Raw genomic sequence first — 22,527 nt, forward strand, 5'->3', positions numbered from 1 at the left:
CCGACGCAGCGCAGAGAGGCAAGCATGGAATTAACAGAGCACTTGCTCCCAAAACTGTGCTGGGTTTCCTAGGCGTAAGCCGGCGTAGGTGGAAGTGGGCGTGAGCCATGCAAATGAGGCGTGACCCCATGCAAATGATGGGCCGAGTGCCAGACAGATACGTATAACGAACGGCGAATGCACCATCCCGTGGACGCATCCCAGTGCGTATGCTCACAAACACGTCGGAACAACTGCCTAAGATATGCCGGATCACTGCCTACGGCGTGAACGTAACCTACGCCTAGTCATATTCACGTCCAACGTAAAATACGCCGGCTTGTATTCCTTGCATGTCTGCTGCCGGGTGCCGGGCTGCCCTTTGCATGTCTGCTGCCGGGTTACACCTCCTTTATGGGGCTTAACTTTACACCGGACGTACAACTTACGCCCACCACTCGTAGCTGCGTCGGGCGCACGTACGTTCGTGAATCGGCGTATCTCCATTATTTGCATATTTGAATAGAAAATCAATGGGAGCGACACATGCGTCCAGCGTAAATATGCGCCCACTCTACGCCGGCGTAGGCAAGTTACGTGGGTGGAATGAAGCCTGTTTTTAGGCGTATCTTAGTTTGTGGGTACGGCGCACAGATACGACGGGCGCATATTTGCACTTACGCGGCGTATCTGGAGATACGTCGGCGCAAGTGCTTTGTGAATCTATTTATGAATTTATTATGGGGAGATCGGAGGATTTTAACCCTGTCTCTCCAGGGGAATGTTTATTTAGAAAAAATGCAACATGATCTTAATATTTGATGGAAGAAAGTGAATTTGTATTTATAATAACCATAATTGAAATATATAGGTCACCCGATCAAACATGATATAAAAAATAATGTAGTGAAACTATAACATTACTGTGAATGAGATGAATGTATAGTACTCGATAAAGCCCAAAAAATTGTGTTGCATTATATATAATGGGCCAGATTCAGATAGGTGAGCGGATCTTTAGATTACGCCGCCACAAGTTTTTGAGGCAAGTGCTTTATTCAGAAAGCACTTGCCTGTAAACTTGCGGCGGCGTATCGTAAATCCCCCGGCGGAATTCAAATTCTGCGGGTAGGGGGCGTGTAAAATTTAAATCAGGTGCGTCCCCGCGCCGAACGAACTGCGCATGCGCCGTCCGTAAAATTTCCTAGCGTGCATTGCTCTAAATGGCGTCGCTAGGACGTCATTGGTTTCGACGTGAACGTAAATTACGTCCATCCGTATTCGCAAACGACGTAAAAAATTCAAAACTCGGCGCGGCGCCTGGAATTGCAGCCTAAGATCCGACGGTGTAAGACACTTACACCTGGCGGATCTTAGGGATATCTATGCGTAACTGATTCTCTGAATCAGTCGCATAGATACGACCGGCAGAACTCAGAGATACACCGTCGTATCTCTTTCTGAATCTGCCCCAGTGTGAATGAATGTTGTGTTATGGTGAGTTTATAGTGAACTGGTTTGTGTGAAAAGATGTATAGATACCATATTAGACAGGTCTAACATGCCAGTATCAGTGTATGTGATTACTCAATGAGACTAAGGCCCCTTTCACACGAGCGGACCGTATGTCCGCTTTTTCATCCATCCATGTACGGATGAAAAAGGAACATACATTGGTCCCTATGAGATCGCGGGTGTACATCCGCTGACACCCGATCTCGCCCGCCTCCGCATTCCTCCGATTCTGCAGACGGAGGAAAACCCTATTTTACCTTCCGTCTGCAGATCGGGTCGGATGAACACTGACAGACAGTCCTTGTTCATCCGATCCCCCCCATAGGGGAGAGCGAAGAAAAGACAGGGCGGTGCCTGCACAGTGTGCAGGAACCGACCTGTCATCCGCCGGCTTAGTGGGGATCAACGGAGCGATCCCTGCTGAGCAAGCGGAGGTTCACGGGGCGGATCATTACTGATCCGCCCCATGTGAAAAGGGGCCTTGAAAGTGATGTCATAACATTAGTTGCACCAATGCCGACATAGAGGGATTAATTTAGAAAGAGTGATCTATGGATATAAGTTTAACCAATGCCGACTGCCGCACGACTATATACGTTAACAGAATGGCACGGGCAGGCAGATGGGCATATATATACGTCCCTGCCTCCCAGCGGGTGGGGGGCTCGACCAAGCCCCAATGGTGCCTGCGGTGGTCGGTATCGCTTCAGGAGCGATCCGTGATGAGGGGGCGGCCATTGATTTCTGGCTACGCCCTCATGATCGCTCCTGGCGAATGAGAAGCTTCTCCTGCCTGTGAATTGTAAACACAGGCAGGAGGAAGTGATGTCATCTCTCCTCGCGGTGGACTTTTCGCCCCGAGCTCGAGGAGAGAAGACATCGAGTAAGTGCACCAACACTACACTGACACCAGTACACATAGGCACACTTTCCACCCCCCCCCCCCCCCCCAGATCACCCCCAGTCACAGTGTCACTGATTGCAATGGTAATTTTTTTTACTAATCACTGTATTTAGTGTAATTTGTGACTGTAAAAAGTGTCAGGGATATAAATGTTAGGTCCAGGGTACCCCCCTAATAAAGGTTTAACCCCTTGATCACCCTCCAGGTAACCCTTTCAACTCCTGTCGCCAGTGTCACTAAGCGATCTTTTTTCTGATCGCCGTATTAGTGTCGCTGGTGACGCTAGGTAGCCAGTTAGTTATTTAGGTTCACCGTCAGGTTTTTATAGCGTCAGGTACCCCCATATATTACCTAACAAGTTAACCCTTTCACCAGTGATCACTGTACAAGTACCACTGGTGACGCTAGTTAGCCAGTTGGCTATTTAGGTTCACTGCCAGGTTTTTATTTAGTGTCAGGTACCCCCATATTAGGGTGCCCATGTGTCCTGGATTGCCCGGGACTATCTCACAATTGCCATGTATGTCCCAGGTCCCGGGCAATTTCATTCCGGGAGAATACAGTGTCCCGGAATGAAATGGAGGACACAGCCTGTCAGCCACTGTATTTCCTGGACTGGTTGCTAGGGCCGGCCCCGCTTGGCGTCTAGTAACCAGTGATGTCACATACTATCAGACAGGCCAGCAGCGAAGCCTGCGCTTAGTTCTGCACATCTCTCTGCGGGCCCGCTCCTCCTCCTCCGGCGCCCAGCGGCTTTTAGCAGGGACTGGTCTTCACTCTCCAGTGACTGCCTGATTTGAAGCTTTCCCGGGCAGCTGCACACTGGCTGCTAACTTTACTCTCCCTCCCGCACTCCTTTGGGAATAACAGCAAGTAGAAGAGCTGTGCCGGTGAGTACACCTGATATCACACTGATCCAGCCTGTCCCTGACAAAACTCTAGCCCTGCAGCCACAGAACAGATGCCTCTGATCCTTCCCACGCGCTCCCCCTCCTCTCCCTGTGCTTGATAATGGATGTGAAGTCTGCTCCAGCCAGCTACTGTCTCTGATGTTCTTCCAACCACTGCACGGTGCCTCTCTGATCCTCCCCTGGGCTCTCCCCCTCCTCTACATGGGCTTGATAACAGAGGTCACTGCAATGGCTCCTTTTCAGCCTCACAGACTGCACACCTCCTGTCCCTGCTTTCTCTGCATGCCTGGTTGCTGTGAATCTCCCTCAATAGAAGAGGGGGCGCATTTAGGGCCAGTTCACACTGCTGCAATGTCAAACATCACATGTGATTCGCACCGCACTGTTGTGCAAATCTCATGTGATGTCTGGGCGATGCAAATATGAGCAGTACTTACCCGTTTTCGAGATGCATCTTCTTCCGTCGCTTCCGGGTATGGGTCTTCGGGAGCGGGCGTTCCTTCTTGATTGACAGTCTTCCGAGAGGCTTCCGACGGTCGCATCCGTCGCGTCACTCGTAGCCGAAAGAAGCCGAACGTCGGTGCGGCTCTATACTGCGCCTGCGCACCGACGTCCGGCTTCTTTCGGAAAATCGTGACGCGATGGATGCGACCGTCGGAAGCCTCTCGGAAGACTGTCAATCAAGAAGGAACGCCCATTCCCGCAGCCCATACCCGGAAGCGACGGAGAGGATGCATCTCGTAAACGGGTAAGTACTGCACATATTTTAATACAAATAGCCGATTCCCCTAGACCAGTGGTCTCAAAGTACCGGCCCGCGGGCCATTTGCGGCCCGCGGACCAGTTATAAATGGCCCTCAGGCAGGGTGGAAGTGAGGGGAGCAAAAAAAAATGTTTTATTTTTTTTGAGCTGGTGCCATCTGGTGGTGAGCTGTTGGTATTACAAGTTATTACCACCAGATGTGAGCTGGCGCCATCTGGTGGTGGCCGTTGGTATTACAAGTTAAGCATTACAAGTTAAACAGCAATTCTAATGTCATTTTACACTATTTTCACTGCCATATTCTTCCCTCTAATTAGAACCCCCAAACATTATATATATTTTTTATCCTAACACCTTAGAGAATATAATAGCGATCATTGCAATACTTTCTGTTACGCCGTATTTGCGCAGCGGTCTTACAAGCGCACTTTTTTGGGAAAAAATTACACTTTTTTTAAATTAAAAAATAAGACAACATTAAAGTTATCCCCATTTTTTTTAATATTATGAAAGATAATGTTACGCCGAGTAAATTCATACCCAACATGTCACGCTTCAAAATTGTGTCCGCTTGTGGAATGCCGACAAACTTTTTTACCCTTTAAAATCTTCATAGGCGACGTTTAAAAAAATCTACATGTTGCATGTTTTAAGTTACCGAGGAGCTAGAATTATTGCTCTCACTCTACCAATCGCGGCGATACCTCACATGTGTGGTTTGAACACCGTTTACATATGCGGGCGCTGCTCACGTATGTGTTTGATTCTGCGCGCAAGCTCGTCGGGACGGGGCGCGTTTTCTGGCTCCTAACTTTTTTAGCTGGCTCCTAGATTCCAAGCAAATTTGTCAAACCCTGACTTACACCAGTGCTGGTGGTAATAATGCGCTCGCTGACACCAGTGCTGGGGGTTAATAATGTGTTCGCTGACACCAGTACTGTTGTTTTTGAAGTCTGAAAGTTTGCATGCGGCCCCCCATGGCATATGAAAACTTGTCTTGTGGCCCTCAGGTAATTTGAGTTTGAGACCCCTGCCCTAGACCGAACGAGCAGGAATCTAAGGGGAAAAAGTGCCCTCTAAGGGTGAACCCCCGCTTTAAAGAGGAGTTCCACCCAAATTTGAACTTCCTCTTAACCCACTCCTCTCCCCCTTACATGCCACATTTGGCATGTAATTTTTTTTGGGGGGGGGGGAGTGGGGGCTTCAGGAAGAGTGGGACTTCCTGTCCCACTTCCTCCTTCCTGTAGGCGACTAAGCTTATTTACCTACAGGAAGGGGCTGCTGTAGGCGATCGCCTAGGACACGTCACAGGTCCTAGGCGATCTCCTGGCCAATTACACGGCGCAGCGCCGGGCCGCGCCGCTCGCGCATGCGCAGTGGGTGCCCGGCCGTGAAGCCGAAAGCTGTCACGGCCGGGTGCCCACACTGAGAATGAAGACGCCGGCCGGGGAGGGGGGAGAGGAGCGGAGCCCCGGCCGGCGCGTCGCTGGAGCGCTGGAGCAGGTAAGTGTCTGTTTATTAAAAGCCAGCAGCTACAGTTTTTGTAGCTGCTGACTTTTAATAAACATACAAATTGGCTGGAACTCCCCTTTAAGGCTTTTTCCGCGTACACACATGATAGTTTTTCGGCATGAAAAAAAACGTTGTTTTTCAGCACGTCCAAAAAACAAAGTTTTTCCAACTAAATCATTAAAAATGGTGTTGCCCACACACCATTGTTTTTGAAAAATGATGAACAAAGCGCGGTGACGTACAACACGTACGACAGCACTCTAAAGGGGAAGTTCTATTCACCTTTGGGCTGCTTTTAGCCGATTCCTTGTTAGTAAAAGACGATTCGCGCTTTTTTGTCTGTTACAGCGTGATGAATGTGCTTACTCCATTACGAATGGTAGTTTTACCTGAACGAGCGCTCCTGTCTCATAACTTGCTTCTGGGCATGCGCTGGTTTAAAACGTAATTTTTGCCCACACGCGATCATTTTTTACAACCCGAAAAACATTTTTTTTAAAACAACGTTAAAAAATGCAGCATGTTCGAATTTTTTTTTTTTGGCCGTTTTTCAGAAGCCCAAAAACGATGTGAAGCCCACACACCATCATTTTAAATGACGTTTTTAAAAACGTCGTTTTTTTATGCCGAAAAACGATCGTGTGTACGCAGCATTAGGGTCTTAATTCTGGGGTTTGATTTTGATTATTTATAGGTAGATTCAGAAAGAGTTAGGCCGGCTTATCAGTAGATAAGCCGACCTAACTCAGAATCTACGCCGACTTATGTTTAAGTGTATGCTCAAACAGAGATACGCTTAAACATATCTAAGATACGACGGCTTGCGCCGTCCTATCTTAGGTTGCAATATTGAGGCTGGCCGCTAGGTGGCGCTTCCATTGCGGTCGGTGTAGAATATGTAAATTAGTAGATACGCCGATTCACGAACGTACACCCGGCCGACGCAGTAAATTTACGCCGTTTACATAAGAGATAGGCCGCCTAAAGTTAGAGCTAGGCCCTAGGTGGCGTAGCCAATGTTAAGTATGGCCGGCGTTCCCGCGTCGAAAAGAGTCTGAGTGGGGGTTTATATGATTTATTTGAATAATACACTATGGCCACTAGATGGAGCCAAGGAAATCACTGTCCAAAATTAAATAAGGCCAATATTCATCATGGTTGGGTGAATGCTGGTCACATTTGTTCAACTAAGGAAAAAGAAAACCTAAAGTAAAGCTATAAAAATTATATTAATGTGTTTTTCAAGTTGCTAGCTTAAACACTCACAGTGCTCCACCCACCGCTATGTAACAATCAATGAGATCATAAAAAATAAAAAAAGGTACGGCGCTACATATAAAATGATCACCAAAAATAATTGAATGATTAGTGAAAATGAGAACAAAAAAAGTTCAATAAAGGTCCATAAGAGGACTAAGAAATATGGTATGAGTCCATAGTATATAAATAAACAGTGATGTTTGAGAGTAGAGATCCTCCACCGTAGAAGACACCCGATAAAAGTAAAGTTGTAGTCTCCTTACCAGATGGTAAGACCGATATTGCAGCGGTCTTAATTAGGCCCAGGGATATTTAAAAGTCCTCCCAAAAGAATGCCTTGAATGCTGTAATTATTCTCATGTGCTGGGTGCATACCACCAAAAATGATCCAGTTAGAAGAACGTAAACCAGCATAAAAATAGGGGGGGTTGTGTATGGAGTGGCGTCTCCTCTGTTGTTTTTCCTCCGTCTCGCTCAGCACTCCGTCGTCGTGTGTCTCCGGGTGGTGCGTGATGACGTCACAAGCTAGGCCACGCCTACGCGTTTCGTCACATACAGGACGTCGTCGGGGATTGGCTGCCACTTATTAGCACATTATATATATATATATATATAGTGGCAGCAGACAGGTTAAATTCCCTGGTTGCATCCAGGATGCAGTATATATATGCCCTAGGTTCAGGCTTTATGCCAGTTTATACCTCTAGGGGGAGTGCTGGAAAGACTTGATGAGCCCAGCTGAATCTACAAAAACTCCCAGCATGCTAGGAGAGATGCGTAGATACGTTACACCGCCGCAATTTTTCATCGCAAGTGCCTGATTCACAAAGCACTTGCGAGAAAACTTCCGCCGGCGTAAGCCCGCGTAATTCAAAGGGGCGTGTGCCATTTAAATTAGGCGCGCTCTCGCGCCGGACCTACTGCGCATGCTCCCTTTTGAATTTCCCGCCGTGCTTTGCGCAAAGTGACGTAATTTTTTCGAACGGCGGCGTGCGTAGGTTACTTCCGTATTCCCGGACGTCTTACGCAAGAAGGAAAACATTTTAAATTTCGAAGCGGAACGACGGCCATACTTTATACAGCACATACGTGTGCTGTGTAAAGTTAGGGCACCTAAAACGACGACTAACTTTGCGATGGGAAACCAGACTAGCAGCGACGTAGCGAACGCGAAAAAACTTTGTGGATCGCCGTAACTACTAATTTGCATACCCGACGCTGGTTTACGACGCAAACTCCCCCCAGCGGCGGCTGCGGTATTGCATCCTAAGATCCGACAGTGTAAAACAATTACACCTGTCGGATCTAAGGGATATCTATGCGTAACGGATTCTATGAATCAGTCGCATAGATACTCTGAGAGATACGACGGAGTATCTGAGATACTCCGTCGTATCTCCGCTGTGAATCTGGCCCTTAAACAGCAGGGAGTTAGGGACTGGGGCAGCACTAGACTGTACCCAGGTGTTAGTTAGGAATACCAACATGTATAGTGAGCGGTCGAGTGACCAGGGTTTCTTTTTGTGTTTCTCATAAAGGGAATCCCTAGTCGCAGAAACGTTGTCATCAGCTCAGTCTGATTGCGTGATTCCTGAGGTTGGAATAGCAGTCACCTTGTCAAAGCCCCAACAACAGGAGGTTAAGGAGTTTGCTTCGCAACAAAGAGGTTTTCTCTGAGTTGCCGGGACAAACGTCTGGGGTAGAGCATGATATTATTACCCCGCCCGGTAAGAGGGTAAAGCTAAAACCCTATCGCATCCCAGAGGCCCGACGGGAGGCAATACGTGAGGAAATGCAGAAAATTCTTAAGTTGGGGGTAATAGAGGAATCCCAAAGTGATTGGTCCAGTCCTATAGTCTTAGGGCTGCATTCACAAAGAGTTACGCCGCCGTCGTATCTTAGGGTGCAATTTTTCCGCTGCCCGCTAGGCGGCGCTTCCGTTGATTTCGGCATACAATATGTAAATGACTAGATACGCCGATTCACGAACGTACGCTTGCCCGTCTCAGTAAAGATACGCCGTTTCCGTATGACATACGCCGTGTAAAGATAAAGCTGCCCCCTAGGTGGCGTAGCCAATGTTAAGTATGGCCGTCGTTCCCGCGTCGAAATTTGAAAATTTTACGTTGTTTGCGTAAGTCGTCCGTGAATGGGGCTGGACGTAATTTACGTTCACGTCGAAACCAATACGTTCTTGCGGTGTACTTTGGAGCAATGCACACTGGGATATGTACACGGACGGCGCATGCGCCGTTTGTAAAAAACGTCAATCACGTCGGGTCACCAATCATTTACATAAAACACGCCCCCCTCATCCTCATTTGAATTAGGCCCGCTTACGCCGGCCCCATTTACGCTACGCCGCCGTAAGTTAGGAGGCAAGTGCTTTGTGAATACAGCACTTGCCTCTCTGACTTAAGGCTGCGTAGCGTAATAACGATACGCCACCGTAAAAATGCGCCGATTTACGTGAATCCAGCCCTCAGTGCCTAAACCGGATGGGAGCTGGTGTTTTTGTAATGATTTTTGACAACTGAACAAAGTAACAAAATTTGACACCTACCCCATGCCACGTATAGATGAGTTAATCGACTGGCTGGGAGCAGCCCGGTACATGACAACTCTCAATCTCACAAAAGGGTAATGGCAAATTTCCTTGGCTAAATCGGCCAAGGAGAAAACTGCGTTTGTAACCCCAGATGGGGAGTTCCAGTATTAAAGAATGCCGTTTGGGTTACAGAATGCCCCGGCAACCTTCCAGCGGAAAACGGACCAGATTCTGAGGCCCCATCAGAAATATGCTGCAGCTTACCTGGATGATGTAATTATCCATAGCCCAGATTGGGCCTCACTTCTGCCAAAAGTGCAAGCAGTCCTAGGGCCAGATTCACAAAGAGATACGACGGGGTATCTCGAGATACGCGGCGTAAGTGTAGATGTGCGCCGTCGTATCTATGCGCCGTACCCACAGAAGCACATACACGCAAAATTAGGCTTCACCCGTCCAACGCAACTGTCCTCCGTCGGCGAAACTTAGGCGCATATTTAGGCTAGGCGTATTCTTCGTTCCCATTGATTTGCTATTCAATTATGCAAATGAGGGAGAAATGCAGATTCACATGCGTACGATTGTCCGTCGTAGGCTACGCGCAGTGCACGTAAGCTGCTCGCCCGATCTAAAGTTACCCTTCATAAAAGCAGGGGTAACTTTGCAACGGACTTGCACAGGTCAGCTGGAGAGCAGCAACAGCAGCAGCGTGACAGAGGAGCTGAGCAACAACACTTGCAGGACAACACATCTGTGTGCCAACATGTCAGGGGCAGCCGTGGTCATAGTACTACGGCGTCTACACGCACGCAGGAGGAGGAGGGCACAGGAGAGGGTACCCCGAGATCGCACGGACCTCTTTGGCATGGTTGAATCGGAGGTGTTTCGCTTGTTGAGATTTGACACTGAAGCCATCATGGAAATAGTACGATCCCTGCAGGATGACCTCACCAGCCCAACACATCGATCACAAGCAGTGCCGCCACTGCTCAAGGTCATGGCAACCCTGCATTTTTTCGCCAGTGGATCATTTCAAAGAACCAGTGGAAATTTGGCTGGGATGTCCCAATCCACAATGAGCAGATGTGTGCACCAAGTTGTACCCGCTATCCTGAGACGGATGTCCCACCACATTGTGAGACCCACCCAGGAGGTCCAGCAGGCGAAGGCAAGATACGATTTCTATAAAATAGCCAGATTTCCACGCCCTGTGGGGGCCATTGATTGTTCTCATGTGGCCCTCCAGCCCCCCCGTGACGCTGAGCATATGTACCGTAACAGGAAGAATTGGCATTCCATTAATGTACAAGTAATAACCGATGCTCAAGGCTTCATATGGCACGTCTGTGCTAAACACCCCGGGGCCACCCATGACAGCTTTATCTACCGGCAAAGCGACATCCCAAGACAATTTAAAGAGAACGTGTATGGGGACAGCTGGCTGGTTGGTGAGTGACATGGGTGTCAGGCATGACTGTCCCCCCCATGATGCAGACATCACAAGGGGCACATGCATGACTAACATCCTCCTGTCTTTTCCCTTCCAGGTGACTCTGGATATGCCCTGGGACCCCACCTGATGACCCCATTCCGGAACCCACAAACACCAGGAGAAAGAAGCTACAACGAGGCACATATACGTACCCGGGGAGTGGTGGAGCGCACGTTTGGCCTCATGAAGTCACGGTTCCGCTGCCTAGATAGGTCTGGGGGTACACTGTTGTATGCCCCAGACTTTGTGTGCCAGATTATCGGTGCATGTTGCATTCTGCACAATTTCGCCATGAGAAGGGGCCTGCAGGTTGAACTCCGTCATGACCTGACCCCCGAACCAGACATTCCCCCCCCCAACCGAGGGTCCCCCATCTGCTGAGGGAAGAGCAGTCAGGAGATGCCTCGTGGAAGGCTTATTTCCACGTGCAACACGCACATGAAACATGTCACAATGAGAATGCACGCATGCACACCACTGTGGTCCCCAACCCCCCCCCCCCCCCCCAAACCACAATAAATTGGATTAGACCGAAGTACACCGTGCGGTACTTGGGAGCAGCAACGCCACGTCAAGGCTCCAATTATGTTGCTGTATCTTTTTCAGAAAATAATTTCCAAAAAATATATCCAGAATAATAATAAAATAAATACATCTCCAATCGAGTATCATAATAACATAATATCACTCATATCATGAGTATCATAACAAATTAATCAGACTCATTTCATGAGTATCAGTTATGAAAAAAAAATCATATTGAGTATAAAAAGAAAATAATCTAACTGGCACTCATCTGGCCCGACGTGGACTACGCCTAGTGCCAAGGCTCCGTGCCCTCTGTTGCCTGGGGGCAGCCGCGGGTGGGGGGGTGGGTCATTGGGAGGAGGAACATCCCCCGGTCTCTCCCTGGCTGCCTGGATACCCTCTAAAGCCAGGGCTATGCGGGTGAGAACCGCAGTGGTCTGATTCCCCACTGCCTCAATGGCTGCTGTATTGGCCTGTATGGCCACTCCCAGGCTCCTGACCTCTGCCACAAGGCCTGAATTTGTGTCATCCAGGTCCCTAACGCAGGTCACCACCGCAGTGCTGTTGGCACTGACCTCCTGCACATTTTCGGTCATGGCCGCAGTGAAAGCAGCCTGGGTCTGCTGCATGGAGGCCAGGCTGGCTGCCACCCGGCGCATATCACATGCCACAGAACCCACATGGTGGGTCTGCCTGGCCAGGTCCATAGCCAAAGTGGCTTCTAATGCGTCAGGATCACCCCTCATCTTCCTAGTTGCCTTCCTGGGTGCAGGTGAGGCTTGTGGACGACAGTATGGGGAGGCCCCTGAGGGCACTTCCCTTAGGGAGGATGGGCTTCCCAAAAGGGTGGAGGCCCTTGGGGGGGATCCCACATTTGAGGGCCTTGGGGGGGTTCCCATGAAGTTGGAGTCCCTTGGGGGGGTATCCCCTATGGAGGTGGAGGTATGGGAGGGTCCAGCGACGGTGGTCTCATCCCCCAGATAAATGCCATCATCCAGGTGCCCGTGCTCCTCCTCCACTTCCTCTAATGGAGAGGTGTGGACACTGGTATCCTGGGATGGGGTTGGTTGCCCAGCAGCCGAGGATGGGCCCGCTTCATCCTGCACATCTGTGGATGACACAAAACATTCACATGTTGGTGGACCCACACACTTGTCACATATTCACTCCCCCCCCCCCACATGCTAGACACCAGATAAAAGATAAAACACACTCACCTGTCCTCAAGGGCTGATCAAAAGACTGAAAGCCCTCCAGGCCCTCCACCTGCTCCTTCTCCAGGCACCTGGCAATGACCTGCTCATCAGGTGTCAGGCTGATCTTCAGGGCTGGTCCACCTCCGGTGCCCCTTCTGTGTTTCTTGATCTTGGCCACCTTCTCCTTCACAAGACGCCGCAGGTCGTTGATCTTCTTGGCTATCTTGTCTGGGGTCCGGTTGGCATAGCCAATGGCACTCACCTCCGCTGCAATCTGTGCCAATATTTGATCCTTACGGACCTTGCTGGTCGAGCCACTTTCCTTGCCGTGGAGGAACTTATTATATTTTGTCATGGCATCAATAATGACCGCCTTCTCCTCATTATTAAAGTTTTTATCCCTCCTATCTTTAGACGCAGCTTCAGACATCTTTTTGGATAAGAACAAGGCAAAAGTAGCCACACCAAACGACCAAAACCAGCAGGTGTACTTTTGCACTTGACTGGCGCATGTCTGGGCGGATTTATGCCCTGGGCGGAAACGGTGGGTTGGGTTATCGTGGGGGAATACGATAGGCGAATTGGGGCGCATGTGCAGTGGGACGCGGGGCATGCGATCACGTGGCGGTGCATGCGCCGTTCGTTCGGACCTTAATTTGCATGGGGTCACGCTTCATTTAAATGGATCACGCCCACCTCCTTCCCACTTTGAATTACGTCGGGTTACGCCGTCTAAATTAAGTTACGATGGCGCATCGCAGCGCGCATTTGCTTGCTGAATAGGCTGCTTGCCTCTCTAAGTTTCGACGGTGTAGTGTATCTGTGTTGCGCTACGCCCGCCTAATGATGCGCCGAGGTACGTGAATCTGGCCCCTAGACTTTATCCGGGAAGCTGGGTTTACGGCCAACCCAAAGAAGTGTACCATTGGACAGGAAGAGGCCAAATATCTTGGATACACCAGGGTTTGTTTTTGTGTTTCTTTTGCTTTCTGTTATATTTCTTTTTTTGCAAAAAAGTGGAGTATGGCTTCATTTAAAAGGCATAATAATAAATAGCAGCGTACCATCATCCAGATTACTAAAGCAAAACAGGGAGAGGTGGGAGCCAGGAAAATAGTTGCTGAGACTAGCCCTGTAACGTTCCCACCCAAGCAATTAATGGACTATCTCGGTACTGATAATAGCAGAATATAGTAATAAAAAGCTTTATTATGGATAAAAAACAAATATACAGTTGACATGAATTAAAATGAGAAAAACAGACGCTCGTAGAACACCCAAGAGACATCTGAGATTGTCAGTTGATAGATTGGTTCGAAATCTCTCCTAGTTTTGCGGTGACCCGCTTCCTCAGGAGAACCAAATCTATAAATCAGATAATACAGTAAGGACATAAAGAAAACATTAAGTATAACTACAGCATGCGATACATAAATAAAAATGGGTAGCTTAACCCAATGAATGGAAATTAGTGTTTGAATCGTGGTCGCCATCAAAATTCCCCCAGCGGCGGACAAGGAGATTGTAGGTGGGTCTCTATGATATAAGGTATAAAAAGTAAAAAGGAGGGGGGGTTTAAACCCATACAGAGTATATGGCAACAATAAAAGGGGGGGGGGATGGGAGGGGAAAGAACACCCCAGAACAGGGAGAGGGAAAGGGAGGGGAAGGAGGAGGGGAGGGGAAAGGGAGGGGAAGGAGGAGGGGAGGGGAAGGAGGAGGGGAGGGGAAGGAGGAGGGGAGGGAAAAGGGAGGGAAGGGGGCACAAGGAAAAGGGGGGGGAAGAAAGGGGGGAGGAGGGGAGGGAGACAAGAGGGTGCAGGGAAAGACGGACAAGGAGAAACGGGAGTAGAAGACGGGTGTTGGGGATGATAGAAGGTTGCCAATACTGGTGGCAAGTTGCATTAAAAAGGTTAAAGTTTTAACTCACCCCGACGGGTATATCAGGAGATAACCCAGAGGATAAAAGGCTGCTGGGGTTGTGGGGACTAAGAAACAGGTGGACAGATGGTTGCCGGCTAGTACAGTTGGCTCTTCCAACCACCACTCGACTGGAGATGGACCACTTGGCCTTCAGGAGAAGGATTAAAACCCACCTCTTCTGAGGTCAAAGGGTCTCACTCGCGGAATGGATACAGCGCCCAGAGGCGATTCAGTTCGCATGTGTTGCGCTATACAAGTTTTTCACTCACTCACTCAGTTGCACGGGGAGTAATGGGGAGAAGGTAAATGGATCCAATATTGCTGCTAACAAGACAGCAAAAAATATGGACTTGAATATAAGGGTTAAAAAATAATATTGATAGCCTCAGAGGCACGGTAATGGCGTTACTGGGGCGGGGGGTATAGGTACCCAAAAGCCTCCTCAGCTGCCAGCCACGTCCATCCTGTTAATGCCTCACAGCAACCACCGCTGAGGGAATCCACCATGCTCATCCCAGGGCCCAAAGGCCACTTAAATGAGCTCCCCAACCATGGGACGCTCATGACGCCGCTGATCGGCGGCGTCTGACATCACATGGTCTGTTTCCCCGCACAGAGCAGGCGCGCGATTCCGCGCCACTGCGCATGTGCGTCAAGAACGAGCCGACGGACGGAAGCCGAGGGCTCGAACAGAACAAGCGGGGGATGGAGGGCAAAGAGCATCCCCACCAGGGGAAGATTTATTTTTTTGTATATAGTTCAAATAAAACCACACCTTTTTTGTTTTCCACTTACCATTGTCTGCTGTGCCTTACTTTTTGTGTGCTGAACCCATCCAGGGGGTCACACACACCCCCTCACAATATATAAATATATTTTATACACACCATAAAGTGCAATAATAACTCAATAAGTAAACATTTGTATATGACATAAAGTGCAATAAGAACCCTGATGAAGTCATGTGACGTAACGCGTAGGAAGAGAAGTGGGTGACATCATTTCCTGTGTTGGCCATATTGGTATTACTTTGATGCATTAATTGAGTCTGATGGCTCCAATACCTTTTGTGAGTGGCTTTTTTATCGTTTTTTTTTTACTTTTTCATAGACTACTGCACAATGGGAGTCCTTGTTATGTTTTTTTCAGCTACATATCTGAGATTACTAGAGAAATAACTGGATTTTCCTAACCCCGGGACAAGCAGCATTGGAGTCTGTAAAGTGTCAACTGACCCTTGGGGGTCTTTGCTCAAGTTATTTCCTGGATTCCAGGTCAAGGAAATTGATATAATTTAGGAAGAGTTTTCTCAGCTACGCACACTCTCCTTCGTGCATGCCTGAACTAAGGGCAGATGGATTGGATTCCAGGAAATAATTGCTACATGATGCATCTGCCCTTACTCAAGATGGACATGGCCAGACAGGACTTCAGTGAGGAACAATTCCCTCACACAGGACAGGAAAGTGGCTTCTCTCTTGTGTGAAATCTCTGATGTTTGTAAAGATTGGACTTCCTTGAAAAATATTTCCCACACTCAGGACAGGAATATGGCTTCTCCCCCGTGTGAGTTCTCTGATGTCTGTAAAGATCAGACTTCTGTGAAAAACATTTTCCGCACTCAGGACAGGAATATGGCTTCTCCCCTGTGTGCAATCTCTGATGTCTGTAAAAATTGGACTTGTCTAAAAAATATTTCCCACATTCAGGACAGAAATACGGCTTCTCCCCTGTGTGAGATATCTGATGTGTGTAAAGACTAACCTTCTGTGAAAAACATTTACCACATTCAGGACAGAAATACGGGTTTTCCCCCGTGTGTAATCTATGATGTGTGTAAAGATGGGACCTCCGTGAAAAACATTTCCCGCACTCAGTACAGGAAAAGCTCTTATCTGTTGGAAGAACAGCATCGTCCTGCACAGTCCGAGGTTCCTCAGGATAAGAGGAATACGATGGTCCGGCACTGTCCCGCACAGTCTGAGGTTCCTCAGGATAAGAGGAATACAATGGTCCGGCACTGTCCCGCACAGTCTGAGGTTCCTCAGGATAAGAGGAAGATGATGGTCTGGCACCGTCCCGCACAGTCTGAGGTTCCTCAGGATAAGAGGAAGACGATGGTCTGGCACCGTCCCGCACAGTCTGAGGTTCCTCAGGATAAGAGGAATACGATGGTCCGGCACCGTCCCTCACAGTCTGAGGTTTCTCAGGATAAGAGGAATACGATGAACCAGCACCGTCCCGCACAGTCTGAGGTTCCTCAGGATAAGAGGAATACGATGGTCCGGCACCGTCCCTCACAGTCTGAGGTTCCTCAGGATAAGAGGAATACGATGGTCCGGCACCGTCCTGCACAGTCTGAGGTTCCTCAGGATAAGAGGAATACGATGGTCCGGCACCGTCCCTCACAGTCTGAGGTTCCTCAGGATAAGAGGAATACGATGGTCCGGCACCGTCCCGCACAGTCTGAGGTTCCTCAGGATAAGAGGAATATGATGGTCCATCTACACTGTGTGGTGTCGGATGGACATTTGAGGTAGTCGGGTTTTCTCCTGGACTATACTGTGCGATGTCCTCATCTTCTACTTTACAGTCTGGAGACAACGTGAGACAATCCTCTGAGGTTTTCCTCATCTCCCGTCCATCTACTAAAATAGAAATACAAAGATTATTACTAGACATGAGCAGATTGGTTCTCCTAAACCAGGACTCCGCCCACATCAGGCGGCTTTGTCTCTGAGGATCTTACAATTCCCCCTCAAGGTAACTAGTAAATGTGTCCTCTGATCTCCTACCAGATCATTTCTTTATTCACGGACCTTAGTCAGAGAGTGAGGAAACAACGAGAACTGTCTTTTATAGGAGTGACAGTGATGAGGGGATTATAGGACGAGTGTCCCCACCCCCTCTATCATTCATTGCCATCTTCCCAACACAAGAAGTCCTGCACATCCTTGTTCAGTCCATGATTTAGTCATAAATAGAGGGGCTGAGCCCAACCAGAGGTCAGAGAGTGAGGATGTGGCGAGAACAACCAAGATGAAGACTGGACTGATCCTGAAGACCACCATCATTGGGTTATTGTATGTACAGCATAGAATATATAGTGCAGGGGTCAGTACTATGTAATGTACATTATAAAGTATATAATGTAGGAGTCAGGACTATATAATGTAAAAAACTAAGTATATAGTACAGGGGTCAGCAGCACTATGTAACGTACAACAAAGTATATAGTGCAGGGGGTAGTAGTATGTAATGTAAAACATAGAGTATATAGTGCAGGGGCCAGGGCTATGTAACATACAAAGCAGAGTATATTGTGCAGATGTCATGTAATGACAGTATGTAATGTAGAAAAAAGTATATACTGCAGTGGTCAGGACTATATAATGTACAGTATAGAGTATATAGTAAAGAAAGAACTACAGTGCCTTGCAAAAGTATTTGGCCCCCTTGAACTTTGCGACCTTTTGCCACATTTCAGGCTCAGAATCAACAACAAGTGGGACACAATCATGAAGTGTAACGAAATTTATTGGATATTTCAAACTTTAACAAATAAAAAAGTGAAAAATTGGGTGTGCAAAATTATTCAGCCCCTTTACTTTCAGTGCAGCAAACTCTCTCCAGAAGTTCAGTGAGGATCTCTGAATGATCCAATGTTGACCTAAATGACTAATGATGATAAATAGAATCCACCTGTGTGTAATCAAGTCTCCGTATAAATGCACCTGCACTGTGATAGTCTCAGAGGTCCATTTAGCATCATGAAGAACAAGAAACACACCAGGCAGGTCCAAGATACTGTTGTGGAGAAGTTTAAAGCCGGATTTGGATACAAAAAGATTTCCCAAGCTTTAAACATCCCAAGGAGCGCTGTGCAAGTGATAATATTGAAATGGAAGGAGTATCAGACCACTGCAAATCTACGAAAGACCTGGCCGTCCCTCTAAACTTTCAGCTCATACAAGGAGAAGACTGATCAGAGATGCAGCCAAGAGGCCCATGATCACTCTGGATGAACTGCAGAGATCTACAGCTGAGGTGGGAGACTCTGTCCATAGGACAACAATCAGTCCCTGTATACTGCACAAATCTGGCCTTTATGGAAGAGTGGCAAGAAGAAAGCCAATTCTTAAAGATATCCATAAAAAGTGTCGTTTAAAGTTTGCCACAAGCCACCTGGGAGACACACCAAACATGTGGAAGAAGGTGCTCTGGTCAGATGAAAACCAAAATCCAACTTTTTGGCAACAATGCAAAATGTTATGTTTGGCGTAAACGCAACACAGCTCATCACCCTGAACTCACCGGGATCCCCACTGTGAAACATGGTGGTGGCAGCATCATGGTTTGGGCCTGCTTTTCTTCAGCAGGGACAGGGAAGATGGTTAAAATTGATGGGAAGATGGATGGAGCCAAATACAGGACCATTCTGGAAGAAAACCTGATGGAGTCTGCAAAAGACCTGAGACTGGGACGGAGATTTGTCTTCCAACAAGACAATGATCCAAAACATAAAGCAAAATCTACAATGGAATGGTTCACAAATAAACATATCCAGGTGTTAGAATGGCCAAGTCAAAGTCCAGACCTGAATCCAATCGAGGATCTGTGGAAAGAACTGAAAACTGCTGTTCACAAACGCTCTCCATCCAACCTCACTGAGCTCGAGCGGTTTTGCAAGGAGAAATGGGCAAAAATGTCTCTCGATGTGCAAAACTGATAGAGACATACCCCAAGCGACTTACAGCTGTAATCGCAGCAAAAGGTGGCGCTACAAAGTATTAACTTAAGGGGGCTGAATCATTTTGCACGCCCAATTTTTCAGTCTTTTATTTGTTAAAAAAGTTTGAAATATCCAATAAATTTCGTTCCACTTCATGATTGTGTCCCACTTGTTGTTGTTTCTTCAAAAAAAAAATGACAGTTTTATATCTTTATGTTTGAAGCCTGAAATGTGGCAAAAGGTCGCAAAGCACTGTATGTAATGTACAACATGGTGAACATATTGTGCAGGGGTCAGGACTATGCAACATACTATTTGTGGAAGCTGGGTGTGGACTTTATGTTGCACATACATTTTATGAACAATTGTATGAGTTCATTTTTTATTGCACTTCATATTTGTACAATTAGTGATTTTTAAAAAATTATTTGTATTGATGTAAACACAGCAGAAATATATTTTGTGGTGCACAGGTATATATCAACCACAGCCTGGTTTTCACGTAGCTTTGCAGAGAGTTTTGGTTTTACAGAATGTATAGTGCACGGGTTTGTACTATATAATGTACAGCATAGAATGTATTGTGCAGGGGTCAGGAGTATGTAATGTACAACATAGAGTATATACTGCAGGGGTCAGGAGTATGTAATGTACAACATAGAGTATATACTAGACATGTGCACAGAAAAATATTTAGTTTTTTTTTGTTCCGTTTCGAATCGTTCCGTAGGTTCGTTCCCGTTCGTTTTTCGTAAGTCGCCCGTTTTCCTGTTCGTTCCCGTTCGTTTTTCGTACGACGCAATTTTTTCGTATTCCGATCGTTTAGTATTTTGGTTACCGTTTTATTTTCGTACGTGCGGGATGGTTCGTTATTCTGTTTAATTCATGTTCGTTACTTGTTAGACAATAATTTTCGTGAATTTTCGTCATTTTGTACTTTCGTAAATATATCGCGGGATTCGCGGCACTTTCAACACGCGGCTCATCCATATTAACTATTGTTAAGCCCCATACACTTGGTCAGACTTTTTTAACAACAAACATAAAAACGATCGTTTTACCGAACGTTCGTTCGTTTTTAAACTCCATCAGAAAACCATTTTTGGGTTCCAGGTTCAAAAGTCTGGCCAACTGATCTCCCTTCAGACGAAAATCCACAGAAAAGTTTATTTGTCTCTTTCTGTACTACTCAGCACAAAAGAGAAGCTGCTTCACTAACTAACTACACTCACTGCCCATTCAAAAAAACGAATATTACATCTTATAACAAAAGATTTGTATTCTGTATTTTGAAACCAAATTACGAACAGAAAAAAGGAATTCAGAATACAGAATACAAATCTTTTGTTATAAGATGTCATATGAACATACAAACAGAAAAAGGATTCAAACAAAATACAGAACGAAAATCTTTTGTTAGATGTCATATGAACATACGACTGAAAATCAAAATACGAACAGAACAAGGATTTAAACAAAATACAGAATGCAAGTCTTTTTGTCATTTTCGTTCTTTTGCCGTTTTCGTTTTGTCGTATTTTCGTCGGATCGTTCGTTCGTATTTGCGGTTGTTCGTTATGCCGCTCATTCGTAATCCCGTCGTTTTCGTATTTTGGTGCTTTAATTTTTTCGTATGTACACATTATTCTGCGGGTACGAAAATGAACATTTTCGTACGAAAATAACATTCGTACGAACGGGAATGCACATATCTAGTATATACTGCAGGGGTCAGGAGTATGTAATGTACAACATAGAGTATATAGTGCAGGGGTCAGAAGTATGTAATGTACAACATAGAGTATATACTGCAGGGGGTCAGGAGTTTGTAATGTACAACATAGAGTATATAGTGCAGGGGTCAGGACTATTAAATGTACAAAATCTAGAATGATGGGCAGAGGTGAGTTCTATGTAATCTGCAATATACATTGTACAGGTGACAAATATATAAAGTATAATATAAATGATATAGTGTAAGTAGTGATGGGCCAAATACCCCTTGGTTTGCACCAGTACTCCCGAACATGTTAAAAGTTCAGACCCGAGCTGCAAACGCTATTAAAGTCTATGGGACCTGAAATTGAAAAAACATAAAAGGTGTATGGGGACCTGGGTGCTGCCCTGGGGAACATGTGTCAATGCAAACATAAAAAAACATAGGCCCAGATTATCGTAGATGGGCGTAAAACTGTGCGGGCGTAACGTATCTGATTTACGTTACGCCGCCGCAAGTTTTACAGGCAAGTGCTTTATTCACAAAGAACTTGCCTGTAAAGTTGCGGCGGCGTAGCGTAAATAACCCGGCGCAAGCCCGCCTAATTCAAATTAGCCGGGTAGGGGGCGTGGAGCATTTAAATTAGGCGCGTTCCCGCGCCGAACGTACTGCGCATGCGCCGTCCGGAAAATATCCCAGGGTGCATTGCTCCAAATGACGTCGCAAGGACGTCATTGGTTTCGACGTGAACGTAAATGGCGTCCAGCCCCATTCACGGACGACTTACGCAAACAACGTAAATTTAAAAATTTAGACGCAGGAACGACGGCCATACTTAACATTGGTTGCCCCTCATATAGCAGGGGCAACTTTACGCCGCGCAAAACTAACGTAAACGTCGTAACTTCACTGCGTCGACCGCGCATACGTTCAGGAATTCGCGTATTTAGCTAATTTGCATACTCAACGGGGAAAACGACAGAGGCGACACCTAGCGGCTGCAAGCAAAATACAAAAAATTTTAAAAAATGGCGTGAGTATCTTTTGACAAGTCTCCCAATATAGATCATAGCAACTGCCGCACCGCTGGACAAAAAAAAAAGAAAAAAAAAAAAAAACACTCCAGGAGCGATGAAGGATAACCTCTGACTGCCTGCTCCTCCACCTGTTCTTAACCACTTAACCCCCGGACCATATTGCTGGTCAAAGACCAGAGCACTTTTTGCGATTCGGCCAAGCGTCGCTTTAACTGACAATTGCGCGGTCGTGCGACGCGGCTCCCAAATAAAATTGGCGTCCTTTTTTCCCCACAAATAGAGCTTTCTTTTGGTGGTATTTGATCGCCTCTGCGGTTTTTAGTTTTTGCGCTATAAACAAAAATAGAGCGACAATTTTGAAAAAAATTAATATTTTTTACTTTTTACCATAATAAATATCCCCCAAAAATATATAAAACAACGATTTTTTTCCTCAGTTTAGGCCGATACGTATTCTTGTACATATTTTTCGTAAAAAAATTAAATCGCAATAATCGTTTATTGATCGGT

The sequence above is a fragment of the Rana temporaria genome, chromosome 2 (genome assembly GCF_905171775.1).
Source record: "Rana temporaria chromosome 2, aRanTem1.1, whole genome shotgun sequence".
Lineage (NCBI taxonomy): Eukaryota > Metazoa > Chordata > Amphibia > Anura > Ranidae > Rana > Rana temporaria.